Here is a 23826-nt window from a genome sequence, read left to right as displayed (position 1 = left end):
TCGCACTCAAGAATGGGCGGGGTGTCAGGGTGAAAGCTGGTTTCTGTCCTACACTGAACGTTGGACAACATGCCAACCACATGGTTTCTTGCCTTGGGTAAGGAAGAGTTCTGATTTCTGCAACATAGTCACCCCTGGGCAGTGATTGGAGATAAGGTCTAGGTTTTGAAGACTGAAAACTGAGGTAGGTAAGAGATGATGACCTAAGGCCATGGCGGGTCTGATGTGCTCAGTGTGCGGTCAGCTGTCTGGGTGTTGGTCACGACGTCCGGGCTCAGGTTTTCAGACAGTGCATTAGTGCCCAGGTTAGACTATATATTTTGGGTGCCTTCGAGTGACGTATAGGTTCTTATCTGAAGAACTCTTCAGGATATGAAGTATGAGCGAGTCTGAGGCGCGTACTCAGGCTTTTGTCTCTGGATTTTGTATCAGCGATGGCCGTGGAATGTTGGGGAGGCCTCATGGGCCATGGACGAATCTTGCTCTCTGTGGACTTGGCCCGATCCCAATTGTTTTTCGTCAATCTGTGGGATGGGAGGACTCCTTTTAGGTTTGTTACCTCAGGTGTCCGACCAAAAGAGGAATTCCAAATCAGAGCCCTGGGGAAGAATGAAGGGACAACCGGAACTATGGTTAAAAATGGGGGCGTAGGGGCATGGCAAACCCAATATGCTGTCTCTCCATCCAGCCACTGAGAGGCCTTACCTGAGGACTGGGCTCAGGCTGAGGGTCACAATGTGTGTTTGTGACCAATGTGGCCCGCAAGCATGGGCGGGGCCTCATGGGCCACACTGGTTTCAAGTACACTGAACCTTGGACAACATGCCAACCGCAAGGTTTCTCTCCATGGGGAAAGCGTTCTGATTTCTGCATCATTTTAAACCCGGGCCGTGATTGGAGATAATGTCTAGGTTCTGAAGCCTTAAAACCCGAGATTGAGAAGAGATGAAGACCTAAGGCCATGGCAGGTCATATGAGCTCATTGTGCGGCCAGCTGTCTGAGTGGGGCCAGGAGGTCAGACTCAGGCTGTCTCAGAAAGGGCATTAGTGCCCAGGTCAGCCTATATATTTGGGGTACAGCCGAATGGCATGCAGGTTGAATCTCATTTTGGGTTTCTGGGTAGCCCCAGACGGCAATGTTTTTCTTCTGGAGGGCAGGCAGAGTGCTGCACTGTAGTTCTGGATTGCCAAACTGGAGGGCTTGTTGGCCAGTAGTCTGAGGACGGAAGTCTGAGAACCCAAGCTAGGCCTAGGTTTCTGGGTGAGACCGGAATCTAGATCTCGTGCATCTGAAGTCAGGGCGAGGATCAGACGATCGCTCAGGTTGGACATTCTGTCCCTGATGGCCCCTTCTTGAAGGGGGGCGTGGATCACGAGGCCATGCGGGTTTTCCCACGATGGGAGTTGTGAGAAGCTCCCAACTGCAAAGATACTTCTGCAGGACAATTGAGACCTGTTGGTTGGCACCAGGACAACGAATCCGAGCAGGGTTCTAAGGATGGATGGCTGGGTAGCCCATCTCGCATTCCAATTGTCTGCAAACAACAAAACAGGTTAGATCTGCTGGATCTGGGGGAGCAACCGAGGAGGCTGAGTAGAAATGGACTCTCCCGTGGATGTGTCCTAATATGATAATATGTCTATGGAGACCTTGGAATGAAGCAGTGGCACTGGGGCCCTGATGGGTTCTCCTAAAGAGAGGCTTTCACACAGCTCCATCATGCAAGTTTCCCATGAGATTTGTTCTGATGGGTGAGTGAAGAAACAGCCATATGCTGTTATTGAAATCCATTCCTCTGAGGAGAGATGCCTGGATAGCAAAGCAATGGATCGGATATGTGCCTAGGGGCCTGTTCGTTCCTTTTTACCTCTGGGGACATCAGTCTACGGGTCTGAGTGCCGGTAGGTGCTCAGATGGGCCCAGATTGCCCCTGTTTGTCCTGGGAAGCCACAAATATTGGGATGGCCCCAGGGACTTTGGAGGTTTATCCTCTTAGTTGTGTTGTGGCCATTGGAATGGGCACACAATTCCTTTGGCGAGGGCAAGCACAGTCGTCAGGTTTGGCTCCCGGGGCCTCAGCCTGTAGGGTGTGTAGGCCAGGGCTGTTTGGACAGTTGTTTGAAAACACAAACGCGGCTTATGTTTCGGGTCATAGGTATGGCAGGACTGATCTACAGACCATGAGGAGAACTCTTCGGTATATGAAAATCGGGCGAATGTGAGGCTCCTGCTCAATTTTTTTTTCTCTGGTTATCGTGTCAATCATGGTCGTGAAATTTCCGGGTGACTTCATGGGAAATGGACGAGTCTTATTCTCTGGGGGTTTGGCCCCGTCCAAAGAGTTTGGGGTCATTCTGTGGGATGGAAGAAGTCCGTTGTTCTGTTGTTATTGATTTGTTTTGTTTTGTTTTTCAACCTCAGGTGTCCCAGCAAATGAGGGATTCCAGAGTAGGGCCCTTGGGAGGGGCGAATGGACAACCAGAAATCTGGTTAAATATTGGGGCCTAGGGACATGTCAAGCCCATTATGACATCTAATGATCCAGCCACTGAGAGGACGTACTAGAGGACAGGACTCACGCTGAGGGTCACAATGCGTGTTTATGCCCTCGTTGCACTCTACCATGACGGGGCATCAGGGTGAATGCTGGTTTCTCCTACACTGAACGTTGGACAACATACCAACCACAAGGTTTCTTGCCATGGGTAAGGAAGAGTTCTGAGTTCTGCATCACAGTCACCCCTGGGCAGTGATTGGAGATAAGGTCTAGGTTCTGAATCCTGAAAACTGAGGTAGGGAAGAGATGATGACCTAAGGCCACGGCGGGTCCGATGTGCTCAGTGTGCGGCCAGCTGTCTGGGTGGGGCCAGGAGGTCCACGCTCAGGCTGTGTCAGAAAGGGCATTAGTGCCCAGGTCAGCCTATACAGCCGAATGGCGTGCAGGTTTATCCTTATTGGGGTTTTCTGGGTAGCCCCGGGGGGCAATGTTTTTCTTCTGGAGGGCAGGAAGAGTGCTGCATTGTAGTTCTGGATTGCCAAACTAGAGGGCTTGTGGGCCAAGAGTCTGAGGACTGAGGTCTTAGAACCCAAGCTAGGCCTCGGTTTCTGGGTGAGGATATGGCAGTCACAAATACAGACCCGAATCGAGATCTCGTGCATCTGAAGTCAGGGCGAGGATCAGACGATCGCTCAGGTTGGACATTCTGTCCCTGATGGCCCCTTTTTGAAGGGGGGTTGGATCACGAGGCCATGGGGGTTTTCCCACGATGGGAGTTGTGAGAAGCTCCCAACTGCAAAGATTCTTCTGCAGGACAATTGAGACCTGTTGGTTGGCTCCAGGACAACAATTCTGAGCATGGTTTTAAGGATGGATGCCTGGGTAGCCCACCTCGCATTCCAATTTTCTACAAGCAACAAGACATGTTAGATCTGCTTGATCTGGGGGAGCAACCAGGGGGCTGAGTTGAAATGGACTCTCCCGTGGATGTGTCCTAATATGATTTTGTGTCTATGGAGATCTTGGAATGAAGCGGTGGCACTGGGGCCCTAAAGATTCTCCTAAAGAGAGGCTTTCACACAGCTCCATCGTGCAAGTTTCCCATGTGTAGATGAGATTTGTTCTGATGGGTGAGTCAAGAAACAGCCATATGCTGTTATTGATATCCAGGCCTCTGAGGAGAGATGCCTGGAATCCAAACCAATGGATCCGATAGGTGCCTAGGGGCCTGTTCGTTCATTTTTACCTCTGGGGACATCAGTCTACGGGTCTGAGTGCAGGTAGGTGCTCAGATGGGCCCAGATTGCACCTGTTTGTCCTGGGAAGCCGCAAATATTGGGATGGCCTCAGTGAGTTTGGATGTTGATTCTATTAGTAGGTTTGTGGCCATTGGAATGGGCACATACAATTCCCTTGGAGAGGGCAAGCACAGTCGTCAGGTTTGGCTCCAGGGGCCTGAGCCTGTAGGGTGTGTTGGCCAGGGCTGTTTGGACAGTTTTCTGAAAACACAAACTCGGCTTATGTTTCGGGTCATAGGTATGGCAGGACTGATCTACAGACCATGAGGAGAACTCTTCGGGATAGGAAAAAAGGGCGACTGTGAGGCTCTTGCTCAAGTTTTTTGTTTCTGGATATCGTGTCACTCATGGTCGTGAAATTTCCGGGTGACTTCATGGGAAATGGACGAGTCTTACTCTCTGGGGGTTTGGCCCCGTCCAAAGAGTTTGGGGTCATTCTGTGGGATGGAAGAAGTCCGTTGTTCTGTTGTTGTTGATTTGTTTTGTTTTGTTTTTCAACCTCAGGAGTCCCACCAAATGAGGGAATCCAGAGTGGATCCCTGGGGAGGGCCGACTGGACAACCAGAAATCTGGTTAAAAATTGGGGCCTAGGGACATGTCTAGCCCATTATGACATCTAATGGGCCAGCCACTGAGAGGACATACTAGAGGACAGGACTCACGCTGAGGGTCACAATGCGTGTTTATGCCCTCGTCGCACTCAAGCATGGACGGGGCCTCAGGGTGAAGGCTGGTTTCTCTTACACTGAACGTTTGACATCATGCCAACCACATGGTTTCTTGCCTTGGGTAAGGAAGAGTTCTGATTTCTGCAACATAGTCACCCCTGGGCAGTGATTGGAGATAAGGTCTAGGTTTTGAAGACTGAAAACTGAGGTAGGTAAGAGATGATGACCTAAGGCCATGGCGGGTCTGATGTGCTCAGTGTCCGGTCAGCTGTCTGGGTGTTGGTCACGACGTCCGGGCTCATGTTGTCAGACAGTGCATTAGTGCCCAGGTTAGACTATATATTTTGGGTGCCTTCGAGTAACGTGTAGGTTCTTATCTGAAGAACTCTTCAGGATATGAAGAATGAGCGAGTCTGAGGCGCGTGCTCAGGCTTTTGTCTCTGGATTTTGTATCAGCGATGGCCGTGGAATGTTGGGGAGGCCTCATGGGCCATGGACGAATCTTGCTCTCTGTGGACTTGGCCCGATCCCAGTGTTTTTCGTCAATCTGTGGGATGGGAGGACTCCTTTTAGGTTTGTTACCTCAGGTGTCCGACCAAAAGAGGAATTCCAAATCAGAGCCCTGGGGAAGAATGAAGGGACAACCGGAACTATGGTTAAAAATGGGGGCGTAGGGGCATGGCAAGCCCAATATGCTGTCTCTCCATCCAGCCACTGAGAGGCCTTACCTGAGGACTGGGCTCAGGCTGAGGGTCACAATGTGTGTTTGTGACTAATGTGGCCCGCAAGCATGGGCGGGGCCTCATGGGCCACACTGGTTTCAACTACACTGAATCTTGGACAACATGCCAACCACAAGTTTTCTTGCCATGGGGAAAGAGTTCTGATTTCTGCATCATTTTCAAACCTGGGTAGTGATTGGAGATAAGGTCTAGATTCTGAAGACTAAAAACCGAGGTTGAGAAGAGATGATGACCTAAGGCCATGGTAGGTCATATGAGCTCAGTGTGCGGCCAGCTGTCTGGGTGGGGCCAGGAGGTCAGACTCAGGCTGTCTCAGAAAGGGCATTAGTGCCCAGGTCAGCCTATATATATGGGGTACAGCCGAATGGCGTGCAGGTTGAATCTCATTTGGGGTTTCTGGGTAGCCCCAGACGGCAATGTTTTTCTTCTGGAGGGCAGGCAGAGTGCTGCACTGTAGTTCTGGATTGCCAAACTGGAGGGCTTGTTGGCCAGTAGTCTGAGGACGGAAGTCTGAGAACCCAAGCTAGGCCTAGGTTTCTGGGTGAGACCGGAATCTAGATCTCGTGCATCTGAAGTCAGGGCGAGGATCAGACGATCGCTCAGGTTGGACATTCTGTCCCTGATGGCCCCTTCTTGAAGGGGGGTTGGATCACGAGGCCATGCGGGTTTTCCCACGATGGGAGTTGTGAGAAGCTCCCAACTGCAAAGATACTTCTGCAGGACAATTGAGACCTGTTGGTTGGCTCCAGGACAATGAATCCGAACAGGGTTCTAAGGATGGATGGCTGGGTAGCCCATCTCGCATTCCAATTGTCTGCAAGCAACAAAACAGGTTAGATCCGCTGGATCTGGGGGAGCAACCGAGGAGGCTGAGTTGAAATGGACTCTCCCGTGGATGTGTCCTAATATGATAATATGTCTATGGAGACCTTGGAATGAAGCGGTGGCACTGGGGCCCTGAAGGGTTCTCCTAAAGAGAGGCTTTCACACAGCTCCATCGTGCAAGTTTCCCATGAGATTTGTTCTGATGGGTGAGTTAAGAAACAGCCATATGCTGTTATTGAAATCCATTCCTCTGAGGAGAGATGCCTGGAAACCAAAGCAATGGATCGGATATGTGCCTAGGGGCCTGTTCGTTCCTTTTTACCTCTGGGGACATCAGTCTACGGGTCTGAGTGCCAGTAGGTGCTCAGATGGGCCCAGATTGCCCCTGTTTGTCCTGGGAAGCCACAAATATTGGGATGGCCCCAGGGACTTTGGAGGTTTATCCTCTTAGTTGGGTTGTGGCCATTGGAATGGGCACACACAATTCCTTTGGCGAGGGCAAGCACAGTCGTCAGGTTTGGCTCCAGGGGCCTGAGCCTGTAGGGTGTGTAGGCCAGGGCTGTTTGGACAGTTGTTTGAAAACACAAACTCGGCTTATGTTTCGGGTCATAGGTATGGTAGGACTGATCTACAGACCATGAGGAGAACTCTTCGGGATAGGAAAATAGGGCGAGTGTGAGGCTCTAGCTCAAGTTTTTATCTCTGGTTATCGTGTCACTCATGGTCGTGAAATTTCCGGGTGACTTCACGGGAAATGGACGAGTCTTACTCTCTGGGGGTTTGGCCCCGTCCAAAGAGTTTGGGGTCATTCTGTGGGATGGAAGAAGTCCGTTGTTCTGTTGTTATTGATTTGTTTTGTTTTGTTTTGTTTTTCAACCTCAGGTGTCCCGGCAAATGAGGGATTCCAGAGTAGAGCCCTGGGAGGGGCGACTGGACAAGCAGATATCTGGTTAAAAATTGGGGCCTAGGGACATGTCAAGCTCATTATGACATCTAATGGTAGCCACTGAGAGGACGTACTAGAGGACAGGACTCACGCTGAGGGTCACAATGCGTGTTTATGCCCTCGTCTGACTCAAGAATGGGCGAGGCCTCAGGGTGAATGCTGGTTTCTCCTACACTGAACGTTGGACAACATGCCAACTACAAGGTTTCTTGCCATGGGTAAGGAAGAGTTCTAATTTCTGCATCACAGTCACCCCTGGGCAGAGATTGGAGATAAGGTGTAGGTTCAGAAGCCTGAAAACTGAGGAAGGGAAGAGATGATGACCTAAGACCATGGCGGGTCTGATGTGCTCAGTGTGCGGTCAGCTGTCTTGGTGTTGGTCACGAGGTCCAGGCTCAGGTTGTCAGACAGTGCATTAGTGCCTAGGTTAGACTATATATTTTGGTTGCATTAGAGTGCCGTGTAGGTTCTTATCTGAAGAAATCTTCAGGATATAAAGAATGAGCGAGTCTGAGGCGCGTGCTCAGGATTTTGTCTCTGGATTTTGTATCAGCGATGGCCGTGGAATAATGGGGAGGCCTCATGGGTCAAAAACGAATCTTGCTCTCTCTGGATTTTGCCCGATCCCAATTGTTTTTCGTCAATCTGTGGGATGGGAGGACTCCTTTCAGGTTTGTTACCTCAGGTGTCCCACAACAAGAGGAATTCCAAAGCAGATCCCTGGGGAAGACTGAAAGGACAACCCGAACTTCGGTTGAAAATTGGGCCCTATGGGCATCCAAGCACAATATGCTGTCTCTCCATCCAGCCACTGAGAGGCCTTACCTGAGGACTGGGCTCAGGCTGAGGGTCACAATGTGTATTTGTGACAAATGTGGCCCTCAAGCATGGGCGGGGCCTCATGGGCCACACGGTTTTCAACTACACTGAACATTGGAAAACATGCCAACCACAAGGGTGCCTTCCATGGGGAAAGAGGTCTGATTCCTGCATCATTCTCAAACCCGTGTGGTGATTGGAGATAAGGTCTAGGTTCTGAAGCCTGAAACCGAGGTTGAGAAGAGATGACGACCTAAGGCCATGACGGGTCTGATGTGCTCAGTTTGCGGCCAGCTGTCTGGTTGGGGCCTGGAGTTCCCAGCTCAGGCTGTGTCAGAAAGGGCTGTAGTGCCCAGGTCAGCCCATATATTTGGTGTACAGCCAAATGACATGCAGGTTGATCCTCATTTGAGGTTTCTGGATAGCCCCAGAGGGCAATGTTTTTTTTCTGGAGGGCAGGCAGAATGCTGCATTTTAGTTCTGGATTGCCAAACTGGAGGGATTGTGGGCCAGTAGTCTGAGGACGGAAGTCTTAGAAACCAAACTATGCCTAGGTTTCTGGTTGAGGATATGGCAGTCCCAAACTACAGACCTGAATCGAGATCTCGTGCATCTGAAGTCATGGCGAGGATCAGACTATCGCTCAGGTTGGACATTCTGTCCCCGATGGCCCCTTCTTGAAGGGGGGGTAGATCACGAGGCCATGGGGGTTTTCCCACAATGGGAGTTGTGAGAAGCTCCAAACTGCAAAGATTCTTCTGCAGGACAATTGAGACCTGTTGGTTGGCTCCAGGACAACAATTTCGAGGAGGTATCTAAGGATGGATGGCTGGGTAGCCCACCTTGCATTCCAATTGTCTCCAAGCAACAAGACAGGTTAGATCTGCTGGATCTGGGGAGCAACCGAAGAGGCTGAGTTTAAATGGACTCTCCTGTGGATGTGTCCTAATATGATTTTGTGTCTATGGAGCCCTTGGAATGAAGCGGTGGCACTGGGGCCCTGAATGGTTCTCCTAAAGTGAGGCTTTCACGGAGCTCCATCGTGCAAGTTTCCCGTGTGTAGATGAGATTTGTTCTGATGGGTTAGTCAAGAAACAGCCATATGTTCTTTTTGAAATCCAGGCCTTTGAGAAGAGATGCCTGGAAACCAAAGCAATGGATCCGATAGGTGCCAAGGGGCCTGTTCGTTCCTTTTTACCTCTGGGTACATCAGTCTACAGGTTAGAGTGCCGGTAGGTGCTCAGTTGGACCCAGATTGCCCCTGTTTGTCCTGGGAAGCCACAAATATTGGGATGGCATCAGGGACTTTGGAGGTTTATCCTCTTAGTTGGGTTGTGGCCATTGGAATGGGCACACACAATTCCCTTGGAGAGGGCAAGCACAGTCTTCAGGTTTGTCTCCAGGGGCCTGAGCCTGTAGGGTGTGTAGGCCAGGGATTCTTTGGACAGTTGTCTGAAAACACAAACTCGGCTTAAGTTTCGGGTCATAGGTATGGCAGTACTGATCTACAGACCATGAGGAGAACTATTCGGGATATGAAAAAAGGGCGAGTGTGAGGCTCTTGCTCAAGTTTTCATCTCTGGTTATCGTGTCACTCATGGTCGTTAAACTTCCGGGTGACTTCATGGGAAATGGACGAGTCTTCCTCTCTGGGGGTTTGGCCCCGTCCAAAGAGTTTGGGGTCATTCTGTGGGATGGAAGAAGTCCGTTGTTCTGTTGTTGATTTGTTTTCCTTTGTTTTTTAACCTCAGGGTTCCCACCAAATGAGGGATTCCAGAGTAGAGCACTGGGGAGGGGCGACTGGAAAACCAGAAATCTGGTTAAGATTGTTTCCTAGGGACATGTGAAGCCCATTATGACATCTAATGCTCTCGCCACTGAAGGACTTACTAGAGGACAGGACTCATGCTGAGGGTCACAATACGTGTTTATACCCTGGTCGCACTCAAGAATGGGCGGGGCATCAAGTTGAATGCTGGTTTCTCCTACACTGAACGTTGGACAACATGCCAACCACAAGGTTTCTTGCCATGGGTAAGGAAGAGTTCTGATTTCTGCATCACAGTCACCCCTGGGCAGTGATTGGAGATAAGGTCTAGGTTCTGAAGCCTGAAAACTGAGGTAGCGAAGAGATGATGACCTAAGGCCATGGCGGGTCTTATGTGCTCAGTGTGCGGTCAGCTGTCTGGGTGTTGGTCACGAGGTCCGGGCTCAGCTAGTCAGACAGTGCATTAGTGCCCAGGTTAGACTATACATTTTGGGTGCCTTCGAGTGCCGTGTAGGTTCTTACCTGAAGAACTCTTCAGGATATGAAGAATGAGCGAGTCTGAGGCGCGTGCTCAGGCATTTGTCTCTGGATTTTTTATTAGCGATGGCCGTGGAATGTTGGGGAGGCCTCATGGCCATTGACGAATCTTGCTCTCTGTGGATTTGCACGATCCCAATTGTTTTTCGACAATCTGTGAGATGGGAGGACTCCTTTCATGTTTGTTACCTCAGGGGTCCCACCAAAAGAGGAATTCCAAAGCAGAGCCCTGGTGAAGAGTGAAGGCACAACCCGCATTATGGTTTAAAAATTGGGTCCTAGGGGCATGGCAAGCCCAAGATGCTGTCTCTCCATTCAGCCACTGAGAGGCCTTACCTGAGGACTGGGCTCAGGCCGAAGGTCACAATGTGTGTTTGTGACCAAAGTGGCCCGCAAGCATGGGCGGGGCCTCATGGGCCACACTGGTTTCAACTACACTGAATCTTGGACAACATGCCAACCACAAGGTTTCTTGCCATGCGGAAAGAGTTCTGATTTCTGCATCATTTTCAAACCTGGGTAGTGATTGGAGATAAGGTCTAGATTCTGAAGACTAAAACCCGAGGTTGAGAAGAGATGACGACCTAAGGCCATGGTGGGTCCGATGTGCTCAGTGTGTGGCCAGCTGTCTGCGTGGGGCCAGGATGTCCAGGCTCAGGCTGTGTCAGAAAGGGCATTACTGTCCAGGTCAGCCTATATATTATGGGTAGAGCCGAATGCCGTGCAGATTGATCCTCATTGGGGTTTCTGGGTAGCCCCAGAGGGCAATGTTTTTCTTCTGGAGGGCAGGCAGAGTGCTGCATTGTAGTTCTGGTTTGCCAAACTGGAGGTCTTGTGGGCCAGTAGTCTGAGGACGGAAGTCTGAGAACCCAAGCTAGGCCTCGGTTTCTGGGTGAGGATATGGCAGGCAAATCTACAGACCTTAATCGAGATCTCGTGCATCTGAAGTCAGGGAGAGGATCAGACGATAGCTCAGTTTGGACATTTTGTCCCTGATGCCGCCTTCTTGAAGGGGGATGGATCACCAGGCCATGGGGGTTTTCCCACGATGGGAGTTGTGAGAAGCTCCCAACTGCAAAGATTCTTCTGCAGACATTTAAGACCTGTTGGTTGTATCCAGGACAAGTTTCCGAGCAGAGTTATAAGGATGGATGGCATTGTAGCCCACCTCGCATTCAAAATGTCTCCAAGCAACAAGACAGGATAGATCTGCTGCATCTGGGGGAGCAACCGAGGGGACTGAGTTGAAATGGACTCTCCCGGGGATGTGTCCCAATATGATTTTGTGTCTATGGAGAACTCGAATGAAGCGGTGGCACTGCGGCCCTGAAGGGTTCTCCTAAAGAGAGGCTTTCACACAGCTCCATCATCCAATTTTCCCATGTGTAGATGAGATTTGTTCTGATGGTTGAGTCAAGAAACAGGCATATGATGTTATTGAAATCCAGGCCTCTGAGGAGAGATGCCTGGAAGCCAAAGCAATGGTTCCGATAGGTGCCTAGGGGCCTGTTCGTTCCTTTTTACTTCTGAGGACATCATTCTATGGGTCTGAGAGCCGGTAGGTGCTCAGATGTGCCCAGATTGCCCCTGATTGTCCTGGGAAGCCACAAATATTGGGATGGCCTCAGGGACTTTGGAGGTTTATCCTATTAGTAGGGTTGTGGCCATTGGAGTGGGCACACACAATTCCCTTGTAGAGAGCAAGCAGAGTCGTCAGGTTTGGCTCCAGGGGCCTGAGCCTGTAGGGTGTGTAGGACAGGGCTGTTTGGACAGCTGTCTGAAAACATAAACTCGGCTTTTGTTTCGGGTCATAGATATGGCAGGACTGATCTACAGAACATGACGAGAACTCTTCGGGATATGAAAAAATGGCGAATGTGAGGCTCTTGCTCAAGTTTTTGTCTCTGGATATCGTGTCACTCATGACCGTGAAATTTCGGGTTGACTACATGAGAAAATGACGAGTCTTACTCTCTGGGGCTTTGGCCCCATCCAAAGTGTTTCGGGTCATTCTGTGGGATGGAAGAAGTCCGTTGTTCTGTTGTTTTTGATGTGTTTTGTTTTGTTTTTCAACCTCAGGTGTCCCACCAAATGAGAGATTCCAGTGTAGATCACTGGGGAAGGGCGACTGGACATCCAGAAATCTGGATAAATATTGGGCCTAGGGACATGTCAAGCCCCTTATGACATCTAATGGTCCAGCCACTGAGAGGATGTACTAGAGTACAGCACTCACGCTGAGGGTCACAATGCGTGTTTATGCCCTCGTCGCACTCAAGAATGGGTGGGGCCTCAGGGTGAATGCTGGTTTCTCCTACACTGAACGTTGGACAACATGCCAACCACAAGGTTTCTTGCCATGGGTAAGGAAGAGTTCTGATTTCTGCATCACAGTCACCCCTGGGCAGTGATTGGAGATAAGGTCTAGGTTCTGAAGCCTGAAAACTGAGGTAGGGAAGAGATGATGACCTAAGGCCATGGCGGGTCTGATGTGCTCAGTGTGCGGTCAGCTGTCTGGGTGTTGGTTACGAGGTCCGGGCTCAGGTTGTCAGACAGTGCATTAGTGCCCAGGTTAGACTATATATTTTGGGTGCATTCGAGTGCCGTGTAGGTTCTTATCTGAAGAACTCTTCAGGATATGAAGAATGAGCGAGTCTGAGGCGCGTGCTCAGGCTTTTGTCTCTGGATTTTGTATCAGCGATGACCGTGGAATGTGGGGAGGCCTCACGGGCCATGGACGAATCTTGCTCTCTGTGAATTTTGCCCGATCCCAATTGTTTTTCGTCAATCTGTGGGATTGGAGGACTCCTTTCAGGTTTGTTACCTCAGGTGTCCCACCATATGAGGAATTCCAAAGCAGAGCCCTGGGGAAGAGTCAAGGGACCACCCGAACTATGGTTAAAAATTGGGGCCTAGGGTCATGGCAAGCCCAATATGCTGTCTCTCCATCCAGCCACTGAGAGGCCTTACCTGAGGACTGGGCTCAGGCTGAGGGTCACAATGTGTGTTTGTGACCAATGTGGCCCGCAAGCATGGGCGGGGCCTCATGGGCCACACTGGTTTCAAGTACACTGAACCTTGGACAACATGCCAACCACAAGGTTTCTTGCCATGGGAAAGAGTTCTGAATTCTATATCATTTTCAAACCCTGGCCGTGATTGGAGATAAGGACTAGGTTCTGAAGCCTGAAAACCGAGGTTGAGAAGAGATGACGACCTAAGGCCATGGCGGGTCCAATGTGCTAAGTGTGAGGCCAGCTCTCTGGTTAGGCCCGGAGTTCCAGGCTCAGGCTGTCGCAGAAATGGCATTAGTGCCCAGGTCAGCCTATATATTTGGGGTACAGCCGAATGGCGTGCAGGTTGATCCTCAATTGGGGTTTCTGGGTAGCCCCAGAGGGCAATGTTTTTCTTCTGGAGGGCATGCAGCGTGCTGCATTGTAGTTCTGGATTGCCAAACTGGAGGGCTTGTGGGCCAGTAGTCTGAGGACGGATGTCTGAGAACCCAAGCTAGGCCTAGGTTTCTGGGTGAGGATATGGCAGGCACAATCTACAGACCTGAATCGAGATCTCGTGCATCTGAAGTCAGTGCGAGGATCAACGATCGCTCAGGTTGGACATTCTGTCCCTGATGGCCCCTTCTTGAAGGGCGGGTGGATCACGAGGCCATGGGTGTTTTCCCACGATGGGAGTTGTGAGAAGCTCCCAACTGCAAAGATTCTTCTGCAGGACAATTGAGACCTGTTGGTTGGCTCCTGGACATGGATTCCGAGCAGGGTTCTAAGGATGGATGGCTGGGTAGCCCATCTCGCATTCCAATTGTCTGCAAGCAACAAGACAGGTTAGATCTGCTGGATCTGGGGGAGCGACCGAGGAGGCTGAGTTGAAATGGACTCTCCCGTGCATGTGTCCTAATATGATTTTGTGTCTATGGAGACCTTGGAATGAAGCGGTGGCACTGGGGCCCTGAAGGGTTCTCCTAAAGAGAGGCTTTCACACACCTCCATCGTGCAAGTTTCCCATGTATAGATGAGATTTGTTCTGATGTGTGAGTCAAGAAACAGCCATATGCTGTTATTGTAAACCAAGCTTCTGAGGAGAGATGCCTTGAAACCAAAGCAATAGATCCGTTAGTTTCCTAGGAGCCTGTTCGTTCCTTTTTATCTCTGGGGACATCAGTCTATGGGACTGAAAGCCGGTAGGTGCTCAGATGGGCTCAGATTGCCCCTGTTTGTCCTGGGAAGCCACAATATTGGGATGGCCTCAGGGACTTTGGAGGTTTATCCTATTAATAGGGTTGTGGCCATTGGAATGGGCACACACAATTCCCTTGGTGAGGGCAAGAACAGTCGACAGGTTTGGCACCAGGGGCCTGAGCCTGTAGGGTGTGTAGGCCACGGCTGTTTGGGCAGTTGTCTGAAAACACAAACTCAGGTTATGATTCGACTCATAGGTATGTCAGGACTGATCTACAGACCATGAGGAGAACTATTCGGGATATGAAAAAAGGGCGAGTGTGAGGCTCTTGCTCAAGTTTCTGTCTCTGGATATCGTGTCACTCATGGTCGTGAAATTTCCGGGTGACTTAATGGGAAATGGACAACTCTTACTCTCTGGGTGTTTGGCCCCGTCCAAAGAGTTTGGGGTCATTCTGTGGGATAGAAGATGTCCGTTGTTCTGTTGTTATTGATTTGTTTTGTTTTGTTTTTCAACCTCAGGTGTCCCAGCAAATGAGGGATTCCAGAGTAGAGCCCTGGGGAGGTGCGAATGGACAACCAGAAATCTGGTTAAGATTGGGTCCTAGGGACATGTGAAGCCCATTATGACATCTAATGTTCCAGCCACTGAGAGGACGTACTAGAGGACAGGACTCACGCTGAGGGTCACAATGCGTGATTATGCCCTCGTCGCACTCAAGAATGGGCGGGGCCTCATGGTGAATGCTGGTTTCTCCTACACTGAACGTTGGACAACATGCCAACCACAAGGTTTCTTGCCATGGGTAAGGAAGAGTTCTGATTTCTGCATCACAGTCACCCCTGGGCAGTGATTGGAGATAAGGTCTAGGTTCTGAAGCCTGAAAACTGAGGTAGGGAAGAGATGATGACCTAAGGCCATGGCGGGTCTTATGTGCTCAGTGTGCAGTCAGCTGTCTGGGTGTTGGTCACGAGGTCCGGGCTCAGCTTGTCAGACAGTGCATTAGTGCCCAGGTTAGACTATACATTTTGGGTGCCTTCGAGTGCCGTGTATGTTCTTATCTGAAGAACTCTTCAGGATATGAAGAATGAGCGAGTCTGAGGCGCGTGCTCAGGCTTTTGTCCCTGGATTGTGTATCAGGGATGGCCGTGGAATGTTGGGGAGGCCTCATGGGCCATGGACGAATCTTGCTCTCTGTGGATTTGGCCCGATCCCAATTGTTTTTCATCAATTTTTGGGATGGGAGGACTCCTTTCAGTTTTGTTACCTCCCACCAAAAGAGGAATTCCAAAGCAGAGCCCTGGGGAAGAGTGAAGGGACAACACGAAATATGGTTAAAAATTGGGGCCTAGGGGCATGGCAAGCCCAATAAGCTGTCTCTCCATCCAGCCACTGAGAGGCCTTACCTGAGGACTGGGCTCAGGCTAAGAGTCACAATGTGTGTTTGTGACCAATGTGGCCAGCAAGCATGGGCGGGGCCTCATAGGCCACACTGGTTTCAACTACACTGAACCTTGGACAACTTGCCAACCACAAGGTTTCTTGCCATGGGGAAAGAGTTCTGATTTCTGCATCATTTTCAAACCCGGGCCGTGATTGGAGATAAGGTCTAGGTTCTGAAGCTTGAAATCCGAGTTTGAGAAGAGATGACGACCTAAGGCTATGACGGGTCCAATTTGCTCAGTGTGCGGCCTCTGTCTGGGTGGGGCCCGAGGGCCAGGCTCAGGCTGTGTCAGAAAGGGCATTAGTGCCCAGATCAGCCTACATATTTCGGGTACAGCCAAATGCCGTGCAGGTTGATCCTCATTGGGGCTTTCAGGGTAGCCACAGAGGGCAATGTTTTTCTTCTGGAGGGCAGGCAGAGTGCTGCATTATAGTTCTGGATTGTCAAACTGGAGGGCTTGAGGGCCAGTAGTCTGAGGACGGAAGTCTGAGAACCCAAGCTGGGCCTATGTTTCTGAGTGAGGATATGACAGGCACAATCTACAGACCTGAATCGAGATCTCATGCATCTGAAGTTATGGCGAGGATCAGATGATCGCTCAGGTTGGACATTCTGTCCCTGATGGCCCCTTCTTGAAGGGGGGGTGGATCACGAGGCTTTGTGGGTTTTTCCACCATGGGAGTTGTGAGAAGCTCCCAACTGCAAAGATTCTTCTGCAGAACAATTGAGACCTGTTGGTTGGCTCCAGGACAACGATTCCGAGCAGGTTTCTAAGGAAGGATGGCTGGGTAGCCAGCTCGCATTCCAATTGATTTCAAGCAACAAGACAGGTTAGATCTGCTGGATCTGAGGGAGCAACCGAGGAGGCTGAGTTGAAATGGACTCTACCGTGGATGTGTCCTAATATGATTTTGTGTCTATGGAGACCTTGAAATGCAGCCTGGCGCCCTGAAGGTTTCTCCTAAAGAGAGGCTTGCACACAGCTCCATCGTGCAAGGTTCCCATGTGTAGATGATATTTGTTCTGATGGGTGAGTCAAGAAACAGCCATATGCTGTTATTGAAAGCCAGGCCTCTGAGGAGAGATGCCTGGAAACCAAAGCAATGGATCCGATAGGTGCCTAGGGGCCTGTTCGTTCCTTTTTACCTCTGGGGACATCAGTCTACGGGTCTGAGTGCCGGTAGGTGCTCAGATGGGCCCAGATTGCCCCTGTTTGTCCTGGGAAGACACATATATTGGGATGACCTCAGGGACTTGGTAGGTTTATCCTATTAGTAGGGTTGTAGGCATTGGAGTGGGGACATTCAATTCCTTTGGAGAGGGCAAGCACAGTCGTCATGTTTGGCTCCAGGGACCTGAGCCTGTAGGGTTTGTAGGACAGGGCCTTTTGGACAGTTGTCTGAAAACACCAACTCGGCTTATGTTTCGGGTCATAGGTATGGCAGGACTGATCTACAGACCATGAGGAGAACTCTTCAGAATATGAAAAAAGGGCGAGTGTGAGGCTCTTGCTCAAGTTTTTGTCTCTGGATATCGTGTCACACATGGTCGTGAAATTTCCGGGTGACTTCATGGGAAATGGAGGAGTCTTACTCTCTGGAATTTGGTCCCGTCCAAAGAGTTTGGGGTCATTCTGTGGGATGGAAGAAGTGCGTTGTTCTGTTGTTGTTGATATGTTTTGTTTTGTTTTTCAATCTCAGGTGTCCCAGCAAATGAGGGATTCCAGAGTAGAGCCCTGGGGAGGCGCGACTGGACAACCAGAAATCTGGTTAAAATTTGGGGCCTAGGGACATGTCAAGCCCATTATGACATCTAATGGTCCAGCCACTGAGAGGACGTACTAGAGGACAGGACTCACGCTGAGGGTCACAATGCGTGTTTATGCCCTCGTCGCACTCAAGAATGGGCGGGGCCTCACGGTGAATGCCTGTTTCTCCTACACTGAACGTTGGACTACATGCCAACCACAAGGTTTCTTGCCGTGGGTAAGGAAGAGTTCTGATTTCTGTATCACAGTCACCCCTGGGCAGTAATTGGAGATAAGGTCTAGGTTTAGAAGCCTGAAAACTGAGGTAGGGAAGAGATGATGTCCTAAGGCCATGGCGGGTCTGATGCGCTCAGTGTGCAGTCAGCTGTCTGGGTGTTGGTCACGAGGTCCAGGCTCAGGTTGTCAGACAGTGCATTAGTGCCCAGGTTAGACTATATATTTTGGGTGCATTCGAGTGCCGTGTAGGTTCTTATCTGAAGAACTCTTCAGGATATGAAGAATGCGCGAGTTGAGGCGCGTGCTCAGGTTTTGTCTCTGGATTTTGTATCAGCGATGGCCGTGGAATGTTGGGGAGGCCTCATGGGCCATGGACGAATCTTGCTCTCAGTGGACTTGGCCCGATCCCAATTGTTTTTCGTCAATCTGTGGGATGGGAGGACTCCTTTCAGGTTTGTTACCTCAGGTGTCCCACCAAAGGAGGAATCCAAAGCAGAGCCCTGGGGAAGACTGAAGGGACAACCCATACTATGGTTAAAAATTGGGGCCTAGGGGCATGGCAAGCCCAATATGCTGTCTCTCCATGCAGCCACTGAGAGGCCTTACCTGAGGACTGGGCTCAGGCTGAGGGTCACAATGTGTGTTTGTGACCAATGTGGCCCGCAAGCATGGGCAGGGCCCCATGGGCCACACTGGTTTCAAGTTCACTGAAACTTGGACAACATGCCAACCACAAGGTTTCTTGACATAGGGAAAGAGTTCTGATTTCTGCATCATTTTCAAACCCGGGCCGTGATTGGAGATAAGGTCTAGGTTCTGATGCCTGAAAACCGAGATTGAGAAGAGAGGACGACCTAAGGCCATGGCGGGTCCGATGAACGCAGTGTGCGGCCAGCTGTCTGGTTGGGGCCAGGAGGTCCAGACTCAGGCTGTCTCAGAAAGGGCATTAGTGCCCAGGTCAGCCTATATATTTGGGGTACAGCCAAATGGCGTGCAGGTTGATCCTCATTTGGGGTTTCTGGGTAGCCCCAGATTGCAATGTTTTTCTTCTGGAGGGCAGGCAGAGTGCTGTATTTTAGTTCTGGATTGCCAAACTGGAGGGCTTCTGGGCCAATAGTCTGAGGACGGAAGTCTGAGAACCCAAGCTAGGCCTAGGTTTCTGGGTGAGACCTGAATCGAGATCTTGTGCATCTGAAGACAGGGCGAGGATCAGACGATCGCTCAGGTTGGACATTCTGACCCTGATGCCCGCTTCTTGAAGGGGGGATGATCACGAGGCCATGGGGGTTTTCCCACGATGGGAGTTGTGTGAACTCCCAACTGCAAAGATTCTTCTACAGGACAATTGAGACCGGTTGGTTGGCACAAGGACCACATTTCCAAGCAGGGTTCTAGGATGGATGGCTGGGTAGCCAACCTCGCATTCCAATTGTGTCCAAGAAAGAAGACAGGTTAGATGTGCTGGACCTGGGGGAGCAACCGAGGAGGCTGAGTTGAAATGGACTCTCCCGTTGATGTGTCCTAATATGATTTTGTGTCTATGGAGACCTTGGAATGAAGCGGTGGCACTGGGGCCTTGAAGGGTTCTCCTAAAGAGAGGTTTTCACACAGCTCCATCGTGCAAGTTTCCTAGGTGTAGATGAGATTTGTTCTGATGGATGAGTCAAGAAACAGCCATATGCTGTTATTGAAATCCAGGCCTCTGAAGAGCGATGCCTGGAAACCAAAGCAATGGATCCAATATGTGCCTACGGGCCTGTTTGTTCCTTTTTACCTCTGGGGACATCAGTCTACGAGTCTGAGTGCCGGTAGGTGCTCAGATGGGCCCAGATTGCCCCTGTTTGTCCTGGGAAGCCACAAATATTGGGATGTCCTCAGGGACGTTGGAGGTTTATTCTATTAGTAGGGTTTTCGCCATTGGAATGGGCACATACAATTCTCTTGGAGAGGGCAAGCACAGTCGTCAGGTTTGGCTCCAGGGGCCTGAGCCTGTAGGGTGTGTAGGCCACGGCTGTTTGGACAGCTGTCTGAAAACACAAACTCGGCTTATTTTCGGCTCATAGGTATGGCAGGACTGATCTACAGACCATGAGGAGAACTCTTCGGGATATGAAAAAAGGGCGAGTGTGAGGCTCTTGCTCAAGTTTCTGTCTCTGGATATCGTGTCACTCATGGTCGTGAAATTTCCGGGTGACTTATTGGGAAATGGACGACTCTTACTCTCTGGGTGTTTGGCCCCGTCCAAAGAGTTTGGGGTCATTCTGTGGGATAGAAGATGTCCGTTGTTCTGTTGTTATTGATTTGTTTTGTTTTGTTTTTCAACCTCAGGTGTCCCAGCAAATGAGGGATTCCAGAGGAGAGCCCTGGGGAGGGGCGAATGGACAACCAGAAATCTGGTTAAGATTGGGTCCTAGGGACATGTGAAGCCCATTATGACATCTAATGTTCCAGCCACTGAGAGGACGTACTAGAGGACAGGACTCACTCTAGGGTCAAAATGCGTGATTATGCCCTCGTCGCACTCAAGAATGGGCGGGGCCTCATGGTGAATGCTGGTTTCTCCTACACTGAACGTTGGACAACATGCCAACCACAAGGTTTCTTGCCATGGGTAAGGAAGAGTTCTGATTTCTGCATCACAGTCACCCCTGGGCAGTGATTGGAGATAAGGTCTAGGTTCTGAAGCCTGAAAACTGAGGTAGGGAAGAGATGATGACCTAAGGCCATGGCGGGTCTTATGTGCTCAGTGTGCAGTCAGCTGTCTGGGTGTTGGTCACGAGGTCCGGGCTCAGCTTGTCAGACAGTGCATTAGTGCCCAGGTTAGACTATACATTTTGGGTGCCTTCGAGTGCCGTGTATGTTCTTATCTGAAGAACTCTTCAGGATATGAAGAATGAGCGAGTCTGAGGCGCGTGCTCAGGCTTTTGTCCCTGGATTGTGTATCAGGGATGGCCGTGGAATGTTGGGGAGGCCTCATGGGCCATGGACGAATCTTGCTCTCTGTGGATTTGGCCCGATCCCAATTGTTTTTCATCAATTTTTGGGATGGGAGGACTCCTTTCAGTTTTGTTACCTCCCACCAAAAGAGGAATTCCAAAGCAGAGCCCTGGGGAAGAGTGAAGGGACAACACGAAATATGGTTAAAAATTGGGGCCTAGGGGCATGGCAAGCCCAATAAGCTGTCTCTCCATCCAGCCACTGAGAGGCCTTACCTGAGGACTGGGCTCAGGCTGAGGGTCACAATGTGTGTTTGTGACCAATGTGGCCAGCAAGCATGGGCGGGGCCTCATAGGCCACACTGGTTTCAACTACACTGAACCTTGGACAACTTGCCAACCACAAGGTTTCTTGCCATGGGGAAAGAGTTCTGATTTCTGCATCATTTTCAAACCCGGGCCGTGATTGGAGATAAGGTCTAGGTTCTGAAGCCTGAAATCCGAGTTTGAGAAGAGATGATGACCTAAGGCTATGACGGGTCCAATTTGCTCAGTGTGCGGCCTCTGTTTCGGTGGGGCCCGAGGGCCAGGCTCAGGCTGTGTCAGAAAGGGCATTAGTGCCCAGATCAGCCTACATATTTCGGGTACAGCCAAATGCCGTGCAGGTTGATCCTCATTGGGGCTTTCAGGGTAGCCACAGAGGGCAATGTTTTTCTTCTGGAGGGCAGGCAGAGTGCTGCATTATAGTTCTGGATTGTCAAACTGGAGGGCTTGAGGGCCAGTAGTCTGAGGACGGAAGTCTGAGAACCCAAGCTGGGCCTATGTATCTGAGTGAGGATATGACAGGCACAATCTACAGACCTGAATCGAGATCTCATGCATCTGAAGTTATGGCGAGGATCAGATGATCGCTCAGGTTGGACATTCTGTCCCTGATGGCCCCTTCTTGAAGGGGGGGTGGATCACGAGGCTTTGTGGGTTTTTCCACCATGGGAGTTGTGAGAAGCTCCCAACTGCAAAGATTCTTCTGCAGAACAATTGAGACCTGTTGGTTGGCTCCAGGACAACGATTCCGAGCAGGTTTCTAAGGAAGGATGGCTGGGTAGCCCAGCTCGCATTCCAATTGATTTCAAGCAACAAGACAGGTTAGATCTGCTGGATCTGAGGGAGCAACCGAGGAGGCTGAGTTGAAATGGACTCTACCGTGGATGTGTCCTAATATGATTTTGTGTCTATGGAGACCTTGAAATGCAGACTGGCGCCCTGAAGGTTTCTCCTAAAGAGAGGCTTGCACACAGCTCCATCGTGCAAGGTTCCCATGTGTAGATGATATTTGTTCTGATGGGTGAGTCAAGAAACAGCCATATGCTGTTATTGAAAGCCAGGCCTCTGAGGAGAGATGCCTGGAAACCAAAGCAATGGATCCGATAGGTGCCTAGGGGCCTGTTCGTTCCTTTTTACCTCTGGGGACATCAGTCTACGGGTCTGAGTGCCGGTAGGTGCTCAGATGGGCCCAGATTGCCCCTGTTTGTCCTGGGAAGACACATATATTGGGATGACCTCAGGGACTTGGTAGGTTTATCCTATTAGTAGGGTTGTAGGCATTGGAGTGGGGACATTCAATTCCTTTGGAGAGGGCAAGCACAGTCGTCATGTTTGGCTCCAGGGACCTGAGCCTGTAGGGTTTGTAGGACAGGGCCTTTTGGACAGTTGTCTGAAAACACCAACTCGGCTTATGTTTCGGGTCATAGGTATGGCAGGACTGATCTACAGACCATGAGGAGAACTCTTCAGAATATGAAAAAAGGGCGAGTGTGAGGCTCTTGCTCAAGTTTTTGTCTCTGGATATCGTGTCACACATGGTCGTGAAATTTCCGGGTGACTTCATGGGAAATGGAGGAGTCTTACTCTCTGGAATTTGGTCCCGTCCAAAGAGTTTGGGGTCATTCTGTGGGATGGAAGAAGTGCGTCGTTCTGTTGTTGTTGATATGTTTTGTTTTGTTTTTCAATCTCAGGTGTCCCAGCAAATGAGGGATTCCAGAGTAGAGCCCTGGGGAGGCGCGACTGGACAACCAGAAATCTGGTTAAAATTTGGGGCCTAGGGACATGTCAAGCCCATTATGACATCTAATGGTCCAGCCACTGAGAGGACGTACTAGAGGACAGGACTCACGCTGAGGGTCACAATGCGTGTTTATGCCCTCGTCGCACTCAAGAATGGGCGGGGCCTCACGGTGAATGCCTGTTTCTCCTACACTGAACGTTGGACTACATGCCAACCACAAGGTTTCTTGCCGTGGGTAAGGAAGAGTTCTGATTTCTGTATCACAGTCACCCCTGGGCAGTAATTGGAGATAAGGTCTAGGTTTAGAAGCCTGAAAACTGAGGTAGGGAAGAGATGATGTCCTAAGGCCATGGCGGGTCTGATGCGCTCAGTGTGCAGTCAGCTGTCTGGGTGTTGGTCACGAGGTCCAGGCTCAGGTTGTCAGACAGTGCATTAGTGCCCAGGTTAGACTATATATTTTGGGTGCATTCGAGTGCCGTGTAGGTTCTTATCTGAAGAACTCTTCAGGATATGAAGAATGCGCGAGTTGAGGCGCGTGCTCAGGTTTTGTCTCTGGATTTTGTATCAGCGATGGCCGTGGAATGTTGGGGAGGCCTCATGGGCCATGGACGAATCTTGCTCTCAGTGGACTTGGCCCGATCCCAATTGTTTTTCGTCAATCTGTGGGATGGGAGGACTCCTTTCAGGTTTGTTACCTCAGGTGTCCCACCAAAGGAGGAATGCAAAGCAGAGCCCTGGGGAAGACTGAAGGGACAACCCATACTATGGTTAAAAATTGGGGCCTAGGGGCATGGCAAGCCCAATATGCTGTCTCTCCATGCAGCCACTGAGAGGCCTTACCTGAGGACTGGGCTCAGGCTGAGGGTCACAATGTGTGTTTGTGACCAATGTGGCCCGCAAGCATGGGCAGGGCCCCATGGGCCACACTGGTTTCAAGTTCACTGAAACTTGGACAACATGCCAACCACAAGGTTTCTTGACATAGGGAAAGAGTTCTGATTTCTGCATCATTTTCAAAAACCGGGCCGTGATTGGAGATAAGGTCTAGGTTCTGATGCCTGAAAACCGAGATTGAGAAGAGAGGACGACCTAAGGCCATGG

This window comes from Mustela putorius, unplaced genomic scaffold, assembly GCF_011764305.1.
Source record: "Mustela putorius furo isolate JIRA1106 unplaced genomic scaffold, ASM1176430v1.1 tig00004011_pilon_pilon_pilon, whole genome shotgun sequence".
NCBI lineage: Eukaryota > Metazoa > Chordata > Mammalia > Carnivora > Mustelidae > Mustela > Mustela putorius.
The sequence above is the reverse complement of the archived record's forward strand: the minus strand, read 5'-3'. Positions refer to the sequence as shown.